Source organism: Pangasianodon hypophthalmus, chromosome 7 (genome assembly GCF_027358585.1).
Source record: "Pangasianodon hypophthalmus isolate fPanHyp1 chromosome 7, fPanHyp1.pri, whole genome shotgun sequence".
NCBI classification, from domain to species: domain Eukaryota; kingdom Metazoa; phylum Chordata; class Actinopteri; order Siluriformes; family Pangasiidae; genus Pangasianodon; species Pangasianodon hypophthalmus.
This window is the reverse complement of record NC_069716.1, coordinates 28,115,185-28,136,136: the sequence shown is the minus strand read 5'-3', so window position 1 is coordinate 28,136,136 and position 20,952 is coordinate 28,115,185. Positions and strand designations below refer to the sequence as shown.

The following is a 20,952-nucleotide window of genomic DNA, read 5'->3' as shown; positions in this document are numbered from 1 at the left end:
CTTGGAAAGCAGAAAATCAGAGAGATTGGGAACTTATGCAAACTTATAACTAACATTATTCTTTCACTGATTTTCGTGTGTGTGTGTGTGTGTGTGGGTGGGTGTGTGTGTATGGGTGTATATTTAGGTGTATAACACGTGACTAAAAAACAGTGACTAACAAACAGTAAAGTCATAGAAATGAAATCCAGCTACATCACACATTTTTTTATTAAAAGAATGGTATGTACTGTACAAAACATTCCCGAAATCCCTTGTGATTTACCATAATTATGCACTGCCTCTAAATCACTTTTAGGTTTTGTTTCTAATTTAATAAAAGCTGTCCGGCAGATTATGATTAAAAAAGAAAAAAACTAAGGCAATTTAAAAGAATCTCAGCACAGGTGTAACTGTAAAATATGATCATTAAGGCACTCATTAGTGCAATCTTCCTCATGCCTACCTGCTTTGCAATCTGTGGACTCCTAATTTCCTGAGCGAAAAAAGATAAATGCATATCCTTGGCCTTTTCTTGCTCTTTATGTCTTTCTAGCCTTCTGTGCCATCACCTTTGTGTATTCTGATTAAGAATACAGCTACACCCTGGAGTTTATTGCATTTTATGGTGTTATTGACCTTCTTGACAGTTGTGACTATGACTCTGATGAATACTAATAAAATCACTACTTGCACATACAGTTCCAGCATTCAAATAGCACACATCTAGACAGTAAGAGACAGAAAACAATATACATTTCTGTACGGTAAAAACAGTTTGCATAATGTTCTCTAATTTAATTAAAGAAGGAAATTTGTCAGATTCAGTCATGTCAGAGTCAACCCTTCTACGTGACCTTTGACCTTTTGTAAATATAGGACCACACATAATGAATAACCAGGCAGTTGTTGATAAAACCAGATAAAATCAACGTCAATCTGTCTGTCTTTACAGTACTGATGGATCAGAGATTAGTGTTCTGAGATTAGATGCTAAAAATCACTAAAGCTGCAGCTCATCAGTGTGTTCCTCAAGCTCTGTCACCCCGCTGTGCCCAATTCCACCCCTAATTTAACACAGCTGGCTTTCGTTTTTTTTTTTTTAAGATGCTGAAAGCTTTTGCTTCATCCAAAATGGTAGAGTAAAATATCAGCCATTTAAAAAAACATGCCAGAACGCATTGAATTAATTCTTAATTTAATTAAAACTATCTTGATAGTCAGTATTTTAAAGTGCTGTCAGTGATCATGATACATTCAAACAGTGATTAATCCCTCCATTCATCCATCCATCTACCAGTGATTCAAGATCTATCCATTTATCCATTCATATGTCCATCTATCCATCCAAAAGTGATTGTCCGTTCATTCATACATTCATTTCCACCAGTAAACCACCCTTCCATCCATCCAAACCTCCATCCTTTCACCAGTGATCATCCACTCATCCATATAGCTATCTATTCATCCATCTCTGCCCTTCATACCAATGAACAATCGCCTAGTGTCCAATTACCAATTATCTATCTATTTTCCATCCAGCCCTCCCTGCATTCACCCATTAATCCATTCATCCGTCCATCTAGCCATTGATCCATCCATCCATCCATCCATCCATCCATCCACAAATACATCCATCTCTGCCCTCTATACTTTCACCAGTGATCTATCTATTTGTTATCCATCCCTTCATTTATCAATCCACAAGTGATTCAAGAACTACAGTATCCATTTATCCATTTGTCCATCCATCCATCCATCTCAACCTTTATTCACCCATCTATTCATCTGTCCATCCATCCGCTCATCCATCCATCCATCCATCGATATGCTCATCCATCCATCCATCCACTAGTGATCCAACCATCTCTGTCCTCTATACAGGTGGAGGGATAAAAGCAAGACAAACAGGGATAGAAAACTACTCCCACAGCAATTAGGAAAGAATAACACTCCCACTGAAACACACACACACACACACACACACACAGAAGAGCTTTACCCATCACGGCTGTCTCCCTGCTCTGGACCTCCGTGTGTGAACGTGTGTGTGTGTGTGTGTGAGCATGTGCATGTGCGCGTGTGTGCGCGCATGTGTGAATGTGTGCGTGTGTGTGTGTAAGCGACGCTCATTTTGTGCAGAGGCTGATTTTGTTCGATCACACATGCCTGGCCGAGCAACACAGGAACAGGAAGATAAGAGAGCGACACACACACAAAGAGGCTTTGCAGCTGTGCGGACAGCCCGCACACACGCGCACACACCACATACATGCACACAGCACAATATGCTAGCATACACATGTGCACACAAGGGAAAAGGGGGTGAAGATGAGCATGATGAAAACCAGCAACAAGGTCATGCACCGGCAGCCTTTCACTCTCTCTCTCTGTTGCTCTTTACTTCCTGTGAAAGCCGACTGTTGACTTCCTATATACACAGGTGTTTTGTGCATGTCTGTGTGTGTGGGTCTGTGGCTCTAAGCACAAACATTTTTAATTTGTTGCTATGGTGACCTGCTTGCCCATCATTCATTTATGATCTTTAATACTGCAATCAGTCGGGTGACACACATACACACACACAGAGCTTCAGTAACATTTTCAATATGGTTTTGGTTTTCATTATGGTTTATACTTTGGTGTTTACTGGCAGACGCTGACTGCTGTCATTAACACACACACGTCGGCATTTGGCAGACGTCCTTATCCAAAGCAACTTACATTTATTTGTATATATTTATCTCATTTTTATACAGTTGAGCGGCTGAGGGTTAAGGGCCTTGCTCAAGGGCCCAGCAGTGGCAGCTTGCAAGTGCTGGGATTTTTAACTCACAACCTTCCGATCAGTAGTCCAACATCTTAACCACTGAGCTACTACTACCACAAGTACACATCAAACACACACTGTGGAGCTCTGCAGTCATAAAACATGTGTAATATCCTGTAATATGCATTGAATAAACCAGTCAGAATCATGCTGTTATAGGAAAATAATCAATGTCAGGGTGGCGTAATGAATCAGAGTTACTGTTACCACCCTGAAGGTGATTATGTTCCTATATCAGCATGTCTCATTGGGAATTTTCATCTCATTGGGAATGATTACAATATTTATTTAATAAAGAATGGCATGTAGATTTTATTCTTTTATAGTTACATTTGGCGTTGTGGAATATCTTTGAAACAAGTTAAGTCCTGTTCTAACTTACAGGAATTATTAGGAACAGTCGTTCCTTCATCAGCCTCTCTTGAAGTTACAAAAAATAAGTGCAGCTTGTCACGTTACCAAGAAACCGCAAAGTGTAAACTCCTCTGTCCTCAAGATGTCAGAAAACTTAAAGCTACAGCTTTACCTCTAATAAATAATTTACCAATAAACATAATGGGACAGGATGTTGAGCTGGTTGAAACCTACAAATATCCTGGTGTCCACTTCCTTTCTATCTATCTATCTATCTATCTATCTATCTATCTTGATGTAATATACACACACTGAAAGGTCATGAATTTTTGTACTATGTCTGGTTTTTCCAAACGTTTTATTACATTTTGCCCACATTTGTTGATTAAATAAGGACTGAAGCACATTGAACACACTCATTTGTGTCTCTGCAGTTGATTTTTTATTTTTTTTTCAAAAAAATTATGAGCATAATGTATAAACACACTTATCCTGGCATGAGCAGACGGATCAAAACCAGACGCCTTGACTAGCCCATTACATGGCGCCTATTTAGGATGCCTAATGAGTGCGACACATTTGTAGATGGATTATAACTGTCAGATCCTTGATAATCCCCGATTTAGCTATTAGGCTTTAATACTCCATCAATCTGGCAACCGAGTCTGGTGTTGAGCTCCACTGTGAGAGAAACACTCGATTTAAAAAAAAAAAGAAAAAATGAGTTAGAGAATGTGTTTGTTTGTTGTGTGGTAACATGGCTGATCTGGAAGACTGGCTTTGCTCGCTTTAAGATGGGTATTTTCTTTCTTTCATTTTTATTTTATTAAGCCGTAAAAGCCCTTCTGAGACCGCTGTCTTGATTTTACAGCCGCTGCTTATCAGCAAGATCATAGTAAATAAGAAAATAAGGAAATAATACTGATACAAATAATATGAAATGACTTCTTTGTGACCAGTGTTTATAAAACTGCTACACTTATTTCATCCCACACTGTGTTTCTCTCTATAAGATTATATTATATATTTTAGATTATATTTAATTAGGTCTTTCTGCGAGATTTTATTAAAAAAATATATGAATATTAAGCACATTTCTAAACATTTCTTCCTAATTTTAAGAATTGATGTTTTATTTGATTATCATCATAAGACAATCTCAAGCTTGAAATGAGCCCATAAATATCGCATCATAAATCTCATAATGTTAGAAATATAACATATTATATATGAAAATATTTAGTGTTTAATGATTTAATGTTTCTGGGTAAGGAGACAGATGTACTAAACTACTTGCGGTTGTAATTAGGTGTAATTAATTAGGCAGCATTCTGTGCAAAAACCTTGTACAGTTTCATTAAAAAAAAGTTTCATTGCACATGAAGCTGATTCTGTACACAGGCTTCCTTTCATTGCATCCGATTAGTAACCAAATCTGCTGTATTAATGACCTCCATGACACGTCTTTATTTTTAAAGGACTTAATTTTTCACACTATTTTTATCACCGAACTTGCTCTTTAGTTTTTTAATGGCTCAATGGTTGATTATTTCCACTTCACGTCGCTATTAAAAGAACAATTTGCACCTCACGTGGAGTACGAGCAGGAGCTGTGTGATTAACTTCAGCCTTTTTAAATGAAACTTTCATTTCAGATGTAACGTGAGCGCATTCTGCAGCCGCATTAAGTCACGTTCTGCATTGTGCCTCCTCACTCACGTATGTACACCGGACCCTTCGAGTTTACTTGCAGCCGGTCTTTTAAAGCATCGTGTACCTGGATTACACTAGAGTGTATAGTTTTTTTTGTAGTCAAATAGGTTTTCAGTTGGCTGGAATGAATTTCACTGCATTAACAATTTTGCACAGCACTTTTAATCCCCGTTTTAATCAGAAGAAAGAGTTAACATTAGCAGTAGATCTTTAGAAGCAGACGCTGTTCAGAAGCTGAAATCTGTCCAAGTTGCTAATTGCACTCACCGACTGTGTGTGTTTCCCATCATTATTGTACAGCTGGCTAAAATGTCTCACACACACACACACACACACACCATCTACACTTGGCTGTTGCATGAGGGTCAAAATATCAACATAACAAAATAAAAGCAAGCGTTTGTGAAAAGGTCCATCCTTTTTGTTTTTTTTTTGTTTATTATTTTAACCTATTTTTTCCTAATTTTGTAAAATCTAGTCATTGCTAATTCCCAAATCGCGAACTCTCACTTGTGTGACTAATTTGGGGTGTAACTAGGGGAGTACACCTCAGACTTATGAATGATATGATATGATGAAATGATATGATCTTGCTAAGGCACCCGTTCAATATTTGAAAATACCACTGACTCTGCAACGATACAAATACGTTTTAGACTTTTGAATCAATGATTCGATTTTTGACGATACCACTGAATTTGAAAAAATATGATAAGATATGATAAATGAAAATTTCGATTCTTAAGGTGACAATTTGCTATTTGACGAGACCACAGAATATGAAAAGATATGATATAATACAATATGATTTCGATTCTTAAATCTCCCATTTTTGGTATTTGACGATACCACTGATTCTTTTACGGTACGATACGATACAATTTTGGTTCATACCACAACGGTTAAATATTAGACGATACCACTTAATGTGCTACAATATGATCCAATATAATACAATTACAATTCTTAAGACAATCATTCGATAGTTGACAATACCACTAAATCTGATACGGTACAATATGATATGATAGAATTTCGTTTCTTGAGACAATGATTTAATTTTTGGTGATACCACTGCATCTACTATATGATATGATATGATATAATACAATTTCGATTCTTAAGGCAATGATCTGATATTTGATGATTCCACTGAATCTGAAAAGTTATGATATGATACGATTAGTATCCTCTGATAGATACATGACCAACTTTGTTCAGAATCTGGGGAGGACAGCTGTTAATTCAGAATGATGAATATGTATAGATGCCCGTTGTTTGACCTTTTTCGATAATAACTGACTTATATTTGTTGCCTCGATTCATTCATTTTGTTGACTTTTAAATCGACGTATTGATTCTAATCGTCTGCTCATCACACCCTTACTATTAACTAGCCGACTTGCTCTTTGCTCTTTAGTAAATTGGAGAAGCTGCACATGAATGAATATTCATGGGTTTTGGCTTTTTTTCCATTCAATGTGCATTAAAAACAGAATTTATGATTCAGAATTGAGTCTTCTTTGACAGGTAGAACAGAAGAGGAACAGTGTGTAACTCTGGTTCCCCCTCAGTCTTTATACATGATGAGTGTCTCAGTACAGGAAGTATCCGCACGTATCTCTTCTCTCTCTCTCTCTCTCTCACTCCTTTATGAGTGTGTTGGTGTAAGGACAGAGCCGGATGTGCTTGTTGAAAATGTAATGTGATTAGCGGATATGAATAACTGCGTAACTATTAGCACAATGCAATTAGCAGTGTAACTCAATCAGAGCTGCTGCCTCCCTGTAGAAGAGTCATCAGTCACCCGAGTGTGTGAGCCGCTTCCACTGGGAAGACGTGTGCATGTGAGTGTGTATATACATTTGTGTGTGTGTGTGTGCACTAATTGGGAGACCACATGGAGGCTCAAGAACACAGCAGGAGGGTGGACATAATCCAGAGCAAATATAAGCGATCCTAACAATAACCCCTGACCTCTAACCCTTCTCTGACACGCCCCTTTTGAACGTCGTGTATATTTTTCTGTTCTGAGTTTCTCTAGGATTTTAGTCCCGCCCAAATCCGTCATGTCAATCATTGTTTACAGACCGTGCGTGGATGCGTCTGGAAAGATTACTTTCTATAAAATGAGCAATAGGAATAACTCCAGGTAACACATGTCCTGTCTGAATTGACATGCTGCTAAAGATTGCATTATGTCAAGAAGAAGAAGAGGTTTTGCCCTTTTTTCTTCAGTATAAAGACACTTCAGGAATTGCTCACTCTTTTTCTAAAGTCTCCCACTGGAAGAAAAACGAAGAGTTTAAAACACAGGTGATATTTAAAAGGACGTATCAGAGAAGCGACACTTCCGATGGTTATTGAGTTTCTAGCACAGGTACGGCCTACAAACATGTTGTGGTCATGTGACCTACTAATGTTCAATTCCAACAACAAGTCAAAAGCCATGTTTCGATGAGCATACGTATATGGTGAAGATGTCCATCTCTGTAATTTATACAGATATTGCTTATCCCATGTGAATCAATCAGAATTTCTCCAGCTGTCTTCCTGGCAACAATACTTAACAGAGATATGTCGGGAAATCTTACATCCTTTATTATACATACTTTATTTTACTGACTTCCTTTCTCTGGTATAATTATGCTACCTCCGTGAACAGGGATTAAGCAAACATCCAAGCAGTTCCTCAAGCTTTAAAATGTCTGCTCTGTGGTGTAAAGCACTTCATTTGGGACACAGCCAAAGCTCAGAGAAAATCCTCTACCTATATGATGAACAGCAGCGGAGGATTATGATGGTGACTCTGAATTACCCATCATGCTCTCAGGCCCAAATGGGCGTTCTCCATGACTGCGCTCTAAATACACTCAAAACTAGATCATGGCAGATCAATACACACACACACACACACACACTCGCACACATGCTACTTTCCCCTGGTCTCATTCAGCCCAGACATCTGTTCTGAAATCTATTGAGATTTTACAGTAAATCAAAGTGTGTGTGTGTGTGTGTGTGTGTGTGTGTGGTCTCGTAAACGATTTTAATAGAAGAAGGGGAAAAACACCAGGTTGTACTTAATCCATGACCGAAAAGATTAGTTTATTATTTCATAGTTTTAACAGCGGGGAAACACCAAGTGTATACTGAAGTGCATGAACTACTGAAGTGTACTGAATGCTGAAGTGTAGTGAATACTGAAGTGTACTGAATACTGTAATTTACTGAATACTTAAATTTACTAAATACTAAAGTGTACAGAGTACTGAAGTTTACTAAATACTCAATTGTACTGAATACTGAAGAGACAGAATACTGAATTGTACAGAGTACTGAAGTGTATTGAATACTGAAGTATAGGAAATACTGAGGTGTACTGAATGCTGAAGTATAGGAAATACTGAGGTGTACTGAATGCTGAAGTATAGGAAATACTGAGGTGTACTGAATGCTGAAGTATAGGAAATACTGAGGTGTACTGAATACTGAAGTATAGGAAATACTGAGGTGTACTGAATGCTGAAGTATAGGAAATACTGAGGTGTACTGAATACTGAAGTTTGCAGAACACTGGTTTGTATGGAATACTAAAGGGTACTGAATACTGAAGTATACTGAAATACTGACACTACATACTGAAAAGACAAAGATGTTTTATTTTTGCATTTTCTATAAAACTATTAAATGTAAATCAACTTTGTCCTGAACAGGATTTGTAGCTTATGGGTGATTTTTCAACATACGCACAGAGTCATGAAGAAAACTCAAATTACCAGTAACACTTACACACAACTTCATGAAAGGATTGATAAACGAGTTGAATATTGCGTTGCATCATCATAGCTTCAAAAATGAAAAATGAAACTTCACTAACAGTCGAATTACTTCTTAAAATCCACAGAGCCAGATCTTATTGTTTGATGCTCTTTATGTCTATTCTTTTATCTACTTCATCACAGTAGAGGAGCTGAACCACTTATTACACACACACACACACACACACATGTGCACACAATACCTTAAATTCATAAAGAAAATGTAATACATTAGTCACTTTGGATAATTAATGTAAATTACCACAGTAATTTAACAGATGCACAGCCCCCTCCACACACACACACACACACACACATGCGCGCGTTCACCCTGGAAGCTTGGCCCATTTTTTTCGTCACATATAAATATAGATCTGCTTTTATCTTTGCTTTGCTCCACATTTCTGAAGTTGGAAGCTTTTGATGTGTTTATATTTGGAAATCCAAGGTTACATGTGAGCAAACTGAACTACGTGATATAATAAAGTGTACAGCAGTATCGACTGGTGCAGTGTATGGAATCCTGAAGTATACGGAATAGTGAAGTTTACAGAATAGTGAAGTGTATGAAATACTGGAATGTACAGAATAGTGTAGTGTAAGGAATAGTGAAGTGTACGTAATACTGGAGTGTACAGAATAGTGGAGTTTATGGAATAGTGGAGTTTATGGAATAGTCAAATGTACGGAACAGTGAAGTGTAAGGAATACTGGAGTGTACAGAATAGTGGAGTGTAAGGAATACTGGAGTGTATAGAATAGTGGAGTGTAAGGAATACTGGAGTGTACAGAATAGTGGAGTGTAAGGAATACTGGAGTGTACAGAATAGTGGAGTGTACGGAATAGTGAAGTGTATGGAATACTGGAGTGTAAAGAATAGTGGAATGTAGGGAATACTGGAGTATACAGAATAGTGAACTGTAAGGAATACTGGAGTGTACAGAATAGTGGAGTGTAAGGAATACTGCAGTGTACAGAATAGTGGAGTGTACAGAATAGTGAAGTGTATGGAATACTGGAGTGTAAAGAATAGTGGAATGTAGGGAATACTGGAGTGTACAGAATAGTGGAGTGTAAGGAATAGTCAAGTGTATGGAATACTGGAGTGTACAGAATAGTGAAGTGTATGGAATACTGGAGTGTACAGAATAGTGAAGTGTAAGGAATACTGGAGTGTACAGACTAGTGAAGTGTATGGAATACTGGAATGTACAGAATAGTGGAGTGTATGGAATACTGGAGTGTACAGAATAGTGAAGTGTATGGAACACTGGAGTGTACAGAATAGTGAAGTGTATGGAATACTGGAGTGTACAGACTAGTGATGTGTATGGAATACTGGAGTGTACAGAATAGTGAAGTGTATGGAATACTGGAGTGTACAGAATAGTGGAGTGTATGGAATACTGGAATGTACAGAATAGTGGAGTGTACGGAATAGTGAAGTGTTTGGAACACTGGAGTGTACAGAATAGTGAAGTGTATGGAATACTGGAGTGTACAGAATAGTGAAGTGTATGGAATACTGGAGTGTACAGACTAGTGGAGTGTATGGAATACTGGAATGTACAGAATAGTGGAGTGTACGGAATAGTGAAGTGTTTGGAACACTGGAGTGTACAGAATAGTGAAGTGTTTGGAACACTGGAGTGTACAGAATAGTGACGTGTATGGAATACTGGAATGTACAGAATAGTGGAGTGTACGGAATAGTGAAGTGTTTGGAACACTGGAGTGTACAGACTAGTGGAGTGTATGGAATACTGGAGTGTACAGACTAGTGGAGTGTATGGAATACTGGAATGTACAGAATAGTGGAGTGTATGGAATAGTGAAGTGTTTGGAACACTGGAGTGTACAGAATAGTGAAGTGTTTGGAACACTGGAGTGTACAGAATAGTGGAGTGTAGGGAATACTGGAGTGTAAAGAATAGTGGAGTGTAAGGAATACTGGAGTGTACAGAATAGTGAAGTGTAGAGAATACTGGAATGTACGGACTAGTGACGTTTATGGAATACTGGAGTGTACTTGGGCTAAATCGCTCACCTGTGGTTACACACTTCATGCATAAGAAAGACACACAACAGGACTCAGGCATCCCCCTACACTGAGTGTTAATTTTACACAGCTCACTTATACTGTGGGAGAGAGAGAGAGAGAAAGAAGGAGAGATAGACAGAGAGAAAGAGAGACAGAGAGTAACTCAAGCATGAGAGGGGAGGGTTGCCATAGAAACGGCCCAAAGTTCAGAGTACAGCAAACAGAGAGAGAGAGAGAGAGAGAGAGAGACGCACAAAAAGAGAAAAAGACACTCGGAGACAGAAATGAAAGAGAGAGATATGATAAACAGGCTTTTCCACATCCTCTCCTGTGTGTGTGTGTGTGTGTATGTGTGTGTGTGTGTGTGTGTGTATGCGTGTGTGTGTGTGTGTGTGTGTGTTTCTGCCTCTCTCCTGCTGTTTATTAACAGAATCCATGGAACAGCCATCAATCTACCTCACACACACACACACACACACACAATGACAGGACAATGCAGTTTACTCTCACCTAATTAGACACACACACACACACACACACACACTAAATAAACTTGTAAACTTGCCCACCACACATTCACATGAAAGCTTTCCATCCTCATACAACCATTAACACACATGCACATCCAGTATGTCCACATGTGTACACCCACCCACACACATCTACAACCATCCACACACACACACACATACACACACACCACATGGCCCATCCCCTTACATCTGTTTTAAGGTCAGCATATGGTAGATAATAACAGACCTGCTTTCTCTAACTGTGTGCGTGAGGGTGTGGGTGTGTCTGGGTGGTGTTCACTTCAGAACCACTGTCTGTAATCTGACTTGAACACACACACGCACACACACACACAAGAGGACACACACAGAGAACCAAAGAGTCTAGAAAAAGACTTAGTTAGAGAGAGCATAGCCCACAGAGCTGGAAGGCAGTAGGTGGGTGCCTTTAAATTAAGACTTTACACACACACACACACACACACACACGCACACGCACATGCTAGTTCAACAAATTAAAGTACAGTTCACTGAAATAGCTCAGAGTGTGTAGTTGTCTCTCCCATGCGCCTTACAGAACAGATACATTCCATTTTATCACACGCACATCTCCCAACTGTTAACACACGACTCACTCCGTCCTGCTGAGGAAGGAAGACGATCGAGATTCAGACTGTGTACAAAAACTGGGTTAAAAAAAAAAAAGATTCTGTGTGAAGACAAGTTCAAGACTGCAGTTGAATGGACCGTTAGATGAATAAATAGAAGAATAGATGGATGGATGGATGGATGGATGGATGTAAGGATGAATGGAAGGATGGATGAATGGATGGATGGAACAAACAGCCAGATGAACAGATACATAGATGGATGGATGGACCGTTAGATGAATAAATAGAAGAATAGATGGATGGATGAATGGATGGATGGATGGATGGATGGATAGATAGATAGATAGATAGATAGATGAATGAATTGATGGATGGAACAGATGGGTGGATCCAAGTGACCTATACAGGCTTTAACATTTTCACACTCACACACACACACACACACACACACACTCACATACAGATTAATGGAACAAAACCCACAAATCCTCTGTTTCTTTTTCTCCTTGTACCAGCTGAGCACACATAATCTCTCTGTGTTCATCCAGCCTGCTCACACTGCACTGCCAACACCAGCCACGACACACACACACACACACACCACAATGTGCATTGGAAGAACGTCAGCCCAAACCCTGAGCTAAAAATGATTCAGTGAGACTGTGTTTGAGTTGTGTGTAGAAGAGCGAGTGCAGAAGCAGTGTGGGACTAGACTTTCACTTCTACTTCAAATCTGGGATGAGCTTTACATTGGGAATGCAAACTCTTCTGAAAAATCTTGGTTTATATGTTTTATATGGATCCTTATTTTAAATTTTCCACCATAACAATCTTGTGAGTGATGAACACCACAGTAGAATCGTATAACCTGCTAACATTTCCACAATGAAAAATGTTGCAACAGTGTCATGGGAATGTTTGTAACCCTTTTGCTTTATTAACTTCATCAAAAAGTGAGAGAGTGATTGTTTAAAGCTGTTACAACATAAGCGACGTTCCACAACATTAAACCTAACCATAAATGGATAAAGAGTATGTCATTCTTTAATAAGCAAAAAAAAAAAACATGTAACATTTATTAGCAAATTGCTGTTGTATAAGAGGAATAAAACACTTCAGGACGTGTTGTTGTAGGAAAATAAAAAAATTTAGGAAGGTGACAGTAGCTCCGCTTCATCACACCACACGCTGTTGATTATTTTTCCTATTACATTATAACACCGAGTTTTTTATTCATTACATAATGATCTCCTACAGCCTTAGAAACACTTGCACAGAAGTGTTTACCAATGTAAGTGAAATGCTCATCTCGTAGCTAGCAGTCATATTTGTGTTTGTGTTTCTGTTTGTACTGTACTTGGCCGAAAGTTGTACAATTAACTGGCTCAACTAACATGACCTCAGAGCTTGTAGACACAACTTGTTAGCCACTGAGGCTAAATTTCTAGCTAGCCTCAACTAGCTAGCAATGTTATTTTGCTAAACTAGTGACTTACTGTATATCGAACAAATAAATGTCACATACAAAGCGTGATGAAAATGTTTACATGAAGACACTGAAGCGTGTCGCGATCAAGATGACTGGCGAGATTCTCATTTTAGTTAAAATAACATCCAGGAGATCGAGACAGGCACAAAGACCTTCATAATATGCGTCTACTGAGAAACCGAATTAACACAGCTATTCACAGGAGCCTGAAAGTCTCTCATAATGCTATTGTTGCTGAAATATACCTGAACACACACACACATATACACGCGCACATATACACACACACACACACACACACACGGAGATCAAGATAAAAGGCTTTTCCTAAAAATAGCCCCCAAACGTCAGAGCTGAAATCCAGCCTGCTGTTATGTATGATTATAACTGACATAATCAGAATTCCCTTTCAGAACTGTGTGTGTGTGTGCGTGTGTGTGTGTGTTTCCTTCACAGTGAGTGTGTGAAAAGTTCCTGTTTAGAAAGACTGAGATGGATAGACAGAGAGAACAACAGAAAAACAACTCTGAAATCTAATGGATGCTTCTGAACCAGAGAGAAAGTGATGGATGGATAGAAAACCAAAGAGATAGATAGATAGATAGAATCTGAATTTTCCAACTCTACATGTACAATCTACCCAATTACAGAGTTAGTTTTGTTCGCTAGATTAGTTTTTGCTTGCTGAGTAACTTTTGCTTGCTAGATTAGCTTTTGTTCACTGGGTTAGTTTTGCTAGCTACGTTAGCTTTTGCTTGCTAGTTTAGTTTTTTTTCCCCTTGGTTAGCTTCTACTGGCTGGGTTAGTTTTGCTAGCTAGATTAGCTTGTGCTTGATAGATTATCTTTTGTTCATTGAATTAGCTTTTAAAAGCTAATTTACTTTCCATTACTTGGTTAGCTTACACTTGCTAGTTTGCTCAAATAAAACGACAAGAGGGAACCCAATTTCAATAAAAGCTGTGAGCGGCATCAGCCTTGTGATTGGTCAGCTTGAGCCTGTTGTAATCCAAGATTAGCCCCGCCCACTTTACCTTAAAAGGGGAGAAACTGTGGTCAAGCTAATGTAGACATTGGAAGATTTTTCATTCCTAAGGGTTCTTTGGTTGTCCTTCTGGAGGAAGAAAGCTCTTCAAGGTTTTTCTCTATCAGAAAGGGGTACAAGGAGAACTCTTTTAGGAGGCTAGGAGCCTGTAATTATCCAATAAACTTTTACAGAATCCTTAAATAATAATTTTTCTCTAAGTGTAATAAGTACCAAGGCAGTTTAGCTAAATGTGGAGTTTGGAGTTTGGACCTCACACTTTCCCTGTTATTACACACACTCTTAGAAAAAATGGTTCTTTAAGGGTTCTTTAAGAGTTCACTGGATAATTTAGGGTTTTTAGCTTTCAAAAAAATGGTTCTCCTTAGAACCCTTTCTGCTACTGAATCAATAAGGACTGTAAAATGTTTAAGACTGCAGTTTGTGACCAGCACATACTATATTTAGGTTTATAAAACACACTTATTGTGCTTGAGTTCATATTTGTGATTTTATCTGCAACAAGATACTATGCTTTCAAAGCTATTACCAGAGATCTTAGAATCTTTTTTTTAACCTAATCCCACACGTCTCCTCATTCCCTACAGCAGTGCTGTACACGCCTACACTTAAAATGTATGAAATAATGACTGTTACACTCCAGGTAGTGCACTGGATATCAAAAACTGAGCCATTTGGGATTGAGCCTCTGATTCTGATTCTTTTCTCCACAGTTTAGTCATGGCTGAAAGTGTGAAGTGTTCAGCCTCGGCTGCTGAGAGTGTAATATCACACCCGACAGCCGAGAGAAACGAAACAACACCTCATATTATCCTCCAGTTTCGTGTATTATAAACAGCTGATAGTAAATCCTTCTTTAGTCATTAGGAATAATAACAAACACACGTTCGGAAAGTAGACATGTTGGGTTTGAAAGCTGTGGACGGCAAAATTAAATACCTCAATGTCACTGCTAGAGTGAAAGCCGTGAGCAAACGAAAGTCTCCAGATAACAGTAGTGTTGATTCAGTTCAATTTGATTTGATTCAATTCCGTTTTATTTGTACAGCGCCTTTAACAATAGACATCATCACAAAGCAGCTTTACAGCGAGATCTAGAGCCATAATAAGAGCCAGAGACGAAAACGACAATAAAAACTCCCTGAGTTTTACAGAATAAGAAAGAAACTTTGAAAAAAATAATAAATCACTAGCGGCTAGGCAATAAGACAAAACTATCATATCATGATACTTAAAGACATTTCTGTGATACATGATATTTATTACATGTAGGACTGCTAAAGTATTGCATTTTTTAAAAACTATGAAAAATTGATTAAAATTTTTTTATTTAATGGCTAGAAACATAAAGGAATAAAAAATGATGAGTTCTAAACATTGTATTAATTACTAAAAATACATTTTACAATTTTAAAGATTCAGTACAAAATTTTTGCTTCCATTTTGAGTTTGTAAACATTATGTTAGAAAATGATATCACAATATCTGTGATATCTCAGAAAAGCATATTGTGACATTGTGTATCATGATATTATATCATCATATCAGTCAGCCCTAATTGGAAATATACAAAAGGTTAAATTCTGCAAATTCCATCATTGGAAGGACGGAGAGATAAATCTGACATTTCCCGTCTCAAAGAGATGATGTGCAGCAGAATGCTGGGGTTACTCTGACATGACATTTAAACACACACACACACACACACACATTGATAAAGTGTATTAATCTCGCAAAGCTCTTCTGAATGTTAAAAAAATGTAAATGTAAATGTAAAAAAAAAAAAAAATCGCTTCAGTCTCACACTGAAAATGAATCAAATTTCGGTCCTTTCCAGTAAATCAGGTCATTTGACTCACCTCACTAATGAATCGACTCTTTCAGCTCCCAAATGACTCACTGTCATTTTTTTTTCCCTAAACAGGACAATATTTTGCCCAGTGATTGTCTTTCTTTACCTAACTCCAGCTAAAATTGTTTCATTCTACCTTCTAATTAACACATTAACATTAATTTATATAAAATATAAATACAGAAAGCATCCGTGCATTAATGTTATGATTCCTGCTGTGTCTGCTCTTCATTATGAAGATTTATTGCCTTTTATCCTGATAACTGATCTCCACTTTAACATGCAGCAGTGCAGCGGATCTTCCCCGTCACGCTGCCTCATACACACAGCCGAGAGTCAAACACGCGAATCAGCAGAATCACAATTCGCATTCAACCAACAGCTCAGATGATAAAGAGCAGACTCCACTGAGGCACTGATTTTATTACTGAGACATCTACAAAGAACTAAACAACAACAACAACATTATAAGGCTCATATATGCGAGTCATTGTTCAGCGTTCACCTAAAAGAGTTCAATCAAGGACTCAACTCATTTGCAAACCACATGTAAATACTTAGAACCTTCTGAATACATCAGTTAACATTCCCAGTTTGTGAGTTCTATCATTCTTGCATTGCTTGACCAAAACAAGCGGTCCGAGATCATCTCGGTGAGGTGCTCTCAGCTCGGGTCCAGCTGAACTTTAGCACGGTTCAAATGCAGTGATGAGGTGATTCAATCCTCAATCCATCCAAACAGAGGAAGTGAACCAAACCTGATGTGTGTTTTGTGCTGCAGATGATAATTTTCTGTACATTCGAGCTGCTAAACTGAGCCAGACCACAGAGCTAAGTGCTGCAGAAATGCCACGTGTTCTGAAGGTTTGGACTGACGAACAAAAAGAGTAAATAAACAGTGAATGTGATACACAAACTGGTTTAAAATAGTAATCGTTATAATTATCCAGTATTATATAGCGGCAACGTGTTCTCAATGCGCAGGTGATTTTTAGCATTTCTACACACATTGGGCAAAAATCTGTTTACTTTTTTTCATCATTATATTGCTGACGAATGAGTGAAGGAGTTTTACACATGCGTTTTCAGCCCTACACTCTGCTCAGCCTACGTTTTTTTTTTTTTCTTTTTGGTTCGTTTAATTATCTACAGTGATAAAACAAACCAAACCAAAAGTATCCGTTTCACTCTGATTCAGACTCAGAAAGCGGACTAATAGGTGTGAAAGCACCATTAAACTCATTTTTCACACTTGCATTATTTTGCAGTCTCAGGGCTATGTGCTCCTTGAGTTCGGTGTGGTTGGTGGAGTGTGAACGCTGTGTGTGAGCCAGGGAGTGGTCTAGAGATCTGATTCCTGGTCCGCTTGAAAACAGTGGACTGGGGTTCACTTCAACCGAACCACGGCACGGGTATGGAGGCTAACCGTGCTCGAGGCTACACAGTAATGAGTAATGCGATTGGTTCAACTTGTCACATTACTTCCTGTTTCTACCTTAGTGATACCAGGAAAATAGTTATTATGGCTATTGATTTATTAAACCAGACTTTCAGAGCACTGGCACCCTGCCTTGGCTGCGATCAAACCTGTGATTATGAGCCCCGACCCCCAAAGGAGCCCAGAATAAGTTGTGAGTGAGGACTCGAGAATTCAGACCAAGTGTAAAAATGTCCTTAGATCCCTAATGAACAAACCAGGAAGGAGGAAAACCTCTCCGAGACGACATGAAGGAGAGACTCAAAAGGGAACTCGTGCTCTTCTGGGGAGCACCAGATAGTGGGATTATAAATCATTACAGTATACAAGTGTAGAAGAGTAAAGACACACAGCACTGAGTGTGTTGAGTTCTGGGATGAGACACAGGAGAGTGTTCATGATTATATAGAGTTAAATCCCACAACATGTCGATTGCTAAAGAAAAAAGAAGCTGCTGCACTTCCTCTCAGTGGGATTATTAGCCTAAACAGTGGGGATGGTCTAGAGACTTACAGTACACTATTAACGTGTGTGCGCGCATGTGTGTGTATGAGAGAGTGAGAAAGAGAGAGAGTGTGCGAGAGAAAGAGAGAGAGAGTGTGTGTGTAAGAGAGTCTGAGAGAGAAAGAGATCAATATTTCAGTCTGATCGTGAGTAATATTCAGCTCTGCCTGGTGTTTTTAGGTCATCCCCATCAGCGTGCATGTGTTAGCCTATTTTGCATCACATATATGGTGTGTGTATGTGTGTGTGTGTGTGTGTGTGTGTGTATGTGTGTGTAAAAAAGGAAAGAGGATTGCTGACGCAGGCAGAACCACACCTCATCTGTTGTAGTTCAACTGGAGCGTACATCATGCTGAATATGAAGATATACAGCGTTTAGGTCGCGTAATAAATAAGCATAACGGCAAACGCCTGGGAAACGTGCCAAGGCAAATGTCTTTCACAATACACACATCTGTGAAATCACAAAGTGGGTTTGATACCAAATGAAAGGTCTCAGTGGCCAAGGAACAGATGTTCCATATAATATAATATAATATAGTATAATATAATATAATATAATATAATATAATATAATATAATATAAGTAAGATAAAATACATGACAGGGCGTACTGTTGTAGGAAAATAATGAATGCCACAAATGTTTTTTTTCCCTCTTACTCCACAGTGATTTGCTAATGATTGCAATTATTAATTTATTAATGAATGATACGTTTACTTTTCATCCATTTTTAATTATATGTAAACCTGTGGAACAACCATAAAACAAGTGAGTTCCTCTTCTCACTTACGTTATAGCAGCTATAAACAGTCGTTCCCTCACCAAAAAGACGCAGCTTGTCATGTTACCGAGAAACCCAAAATGATAAACTCCTCTGTCCTGAAGATGTCGGAAAGCTTAACGTTACAACTTTACCTCTTATTGTTATAAAGCGCTAACACTAGAGACTTCTTCCATAAATGTTACACAAACAGAAAACCTCACCATATCAACGATTATACGTTTTCATTGTTACAACATTTTATCTGTTTATTATTAGAGTTAGATTATGTACAAGTCCCTGTGAATGAGCTGTTACTATAGAAACGATAATATATTAGAATGTTATTCATTTACACCTTCTGACCAATCAGATACAAGAATTCAACAATGGCTGTATAATAACTTGTACATTTACAGTACCTTTTGCAGTAAGTATGTGCAAAAATAAACACGCCTCCTGTATGCATCCTGTATGTACACTCTCAGAAAAAAAGGTACTTCACTGTACCTTTCCTTATTGCTAAGGTGGTACCATCGATCGTACACAATTTGTACCTTTAGTGCATAAGTTTTGCCTTTAAATCTTAACTGCGAAAGCAAATTACGGTCCATTTATGTACATTAAATCAGTTTTAAAGGAACAGATAAGAAAGATAAATACTAAAGTTAGAGAAGATGGATGCTTGAGAGTACCACCCCAGTGATGAAAACTGTAGACATTAAATCTGGCCTCCTGTAAATTGGTCTATTATTTATTGCACAGTCCAACAAACAGGCCATTAAACACACACACACACACACACACACACACACCTGCTTCCAGCTTTATCTTACACCCATGCAAATCAACATTCAAATGATTTCCTTCACATGTAGCCAAAACTGGCAGGTCTGTAAAGGTGAAGCTGCAGCACATACACAACATACACACTCAGAAGAAAAGGGTACTGAAGTAAGTAGGGTGCCTTTCCTCGTCACTGCCGTGGTACTCTCAAGGGAACATCGCAGGAACGTTTGTACCTTTAATGTGTATGTATTACATGGTAATGTGAATGCATTTAAAAATGATTAAGGTGCATAACTGAACCTTAAGGAGCACTTCTGTATGTTTAATTAGCTTATAGAGTGAGACACTACATGCACCTTTCCAGGTACATGATGCACACTAAAGGTACAAAAGATGTACCCTTTGATGGTAACAAGAAAAGGTGAGAGTGTAGCTCATGCACTGTGTGCACATTTACTGATACACAATATATCTGCAATATTATCCCAAGCAAAGATCAGGAATGTTGTGCATGTTATGTATGTTATATATATTACAGGGTATAATATCAGGCCCTAGTGTGAGTGTGTGTGTGTGTGTGTGTGTGAGTGCCACAGTGGCAACGTGGAAGAAATCCAGACTAAATCCATCCACACCACCCATCATCATCTCCCCTCCCAACTTTCCCCTCTTTCTCCTGGTTCAGGAATAATCATACTCACACTTCATCCCTGCGGAGGCTCGAGGCTCCTGAATGTGCTGCTCCGGTTCTCGGTATCAGAACCCGGTACCCGTATTTTTTTTTTCTTTCTGTCCACGCGTGAAGCGCGAGCTGCTGATGCGCGGATGCGTGGCGCTTCTCTCTCCAGCACCAGCGCGCTTTGAACAGCGCCGTTGACGTCATTCCCTACGACCCTCACACCACGCCCACTAGATATGGAAGGCCATGGAGGTCAAAAGCTGAACATTTTATTCACTGCACATCTTCAGTGTCAAATCAACACTCAAGGAGTTTATTCGATTTAAAATGTACAGGATAAAGAGTTGATTCAACACTGTAGGAGATAATTCAGCACTTAAGATAAATTCACTGGGTTGGTTGATTACCGGAGGATTTTACTGGAGGACTAGTGGTTAGGCTTCAATGCTCTCACCGCCCTGGCCACCAGGGTTACACACGACGGTGCACTCCCA

At 38.6% G+C, this 20,952-nt stretch overlaps 1 protein-coding gene across 2 annotated transcripts in view; it reads right to left on the bottom strand.

Moving 5' to 3' along the window:
- Positions 1 to 20,642, bottom strand: part of smpd3 (sphingomyelin phosphodiesterase 3) — a 49,413-nt gene extending 28,771 nt beyond the window's left edge. Inside the window, exon 1 of one of the 2 annotated variants that reach the window (XM_026946659.3) lies at positions 20,481 to 20,642. The gene's annotated coding sequence lies outside the window, so the exon portion shown is untranslated. Of the gene's footprint in view, positions 1 to 445; positions 1,284 to 20,480 lie in introns of those variants that run through there. The other variant, XM_026946658.3, reaches the window with a different exon arrangement.
- Positions 20,643 to 20,952: the final 310 nt, after the last annotated feature.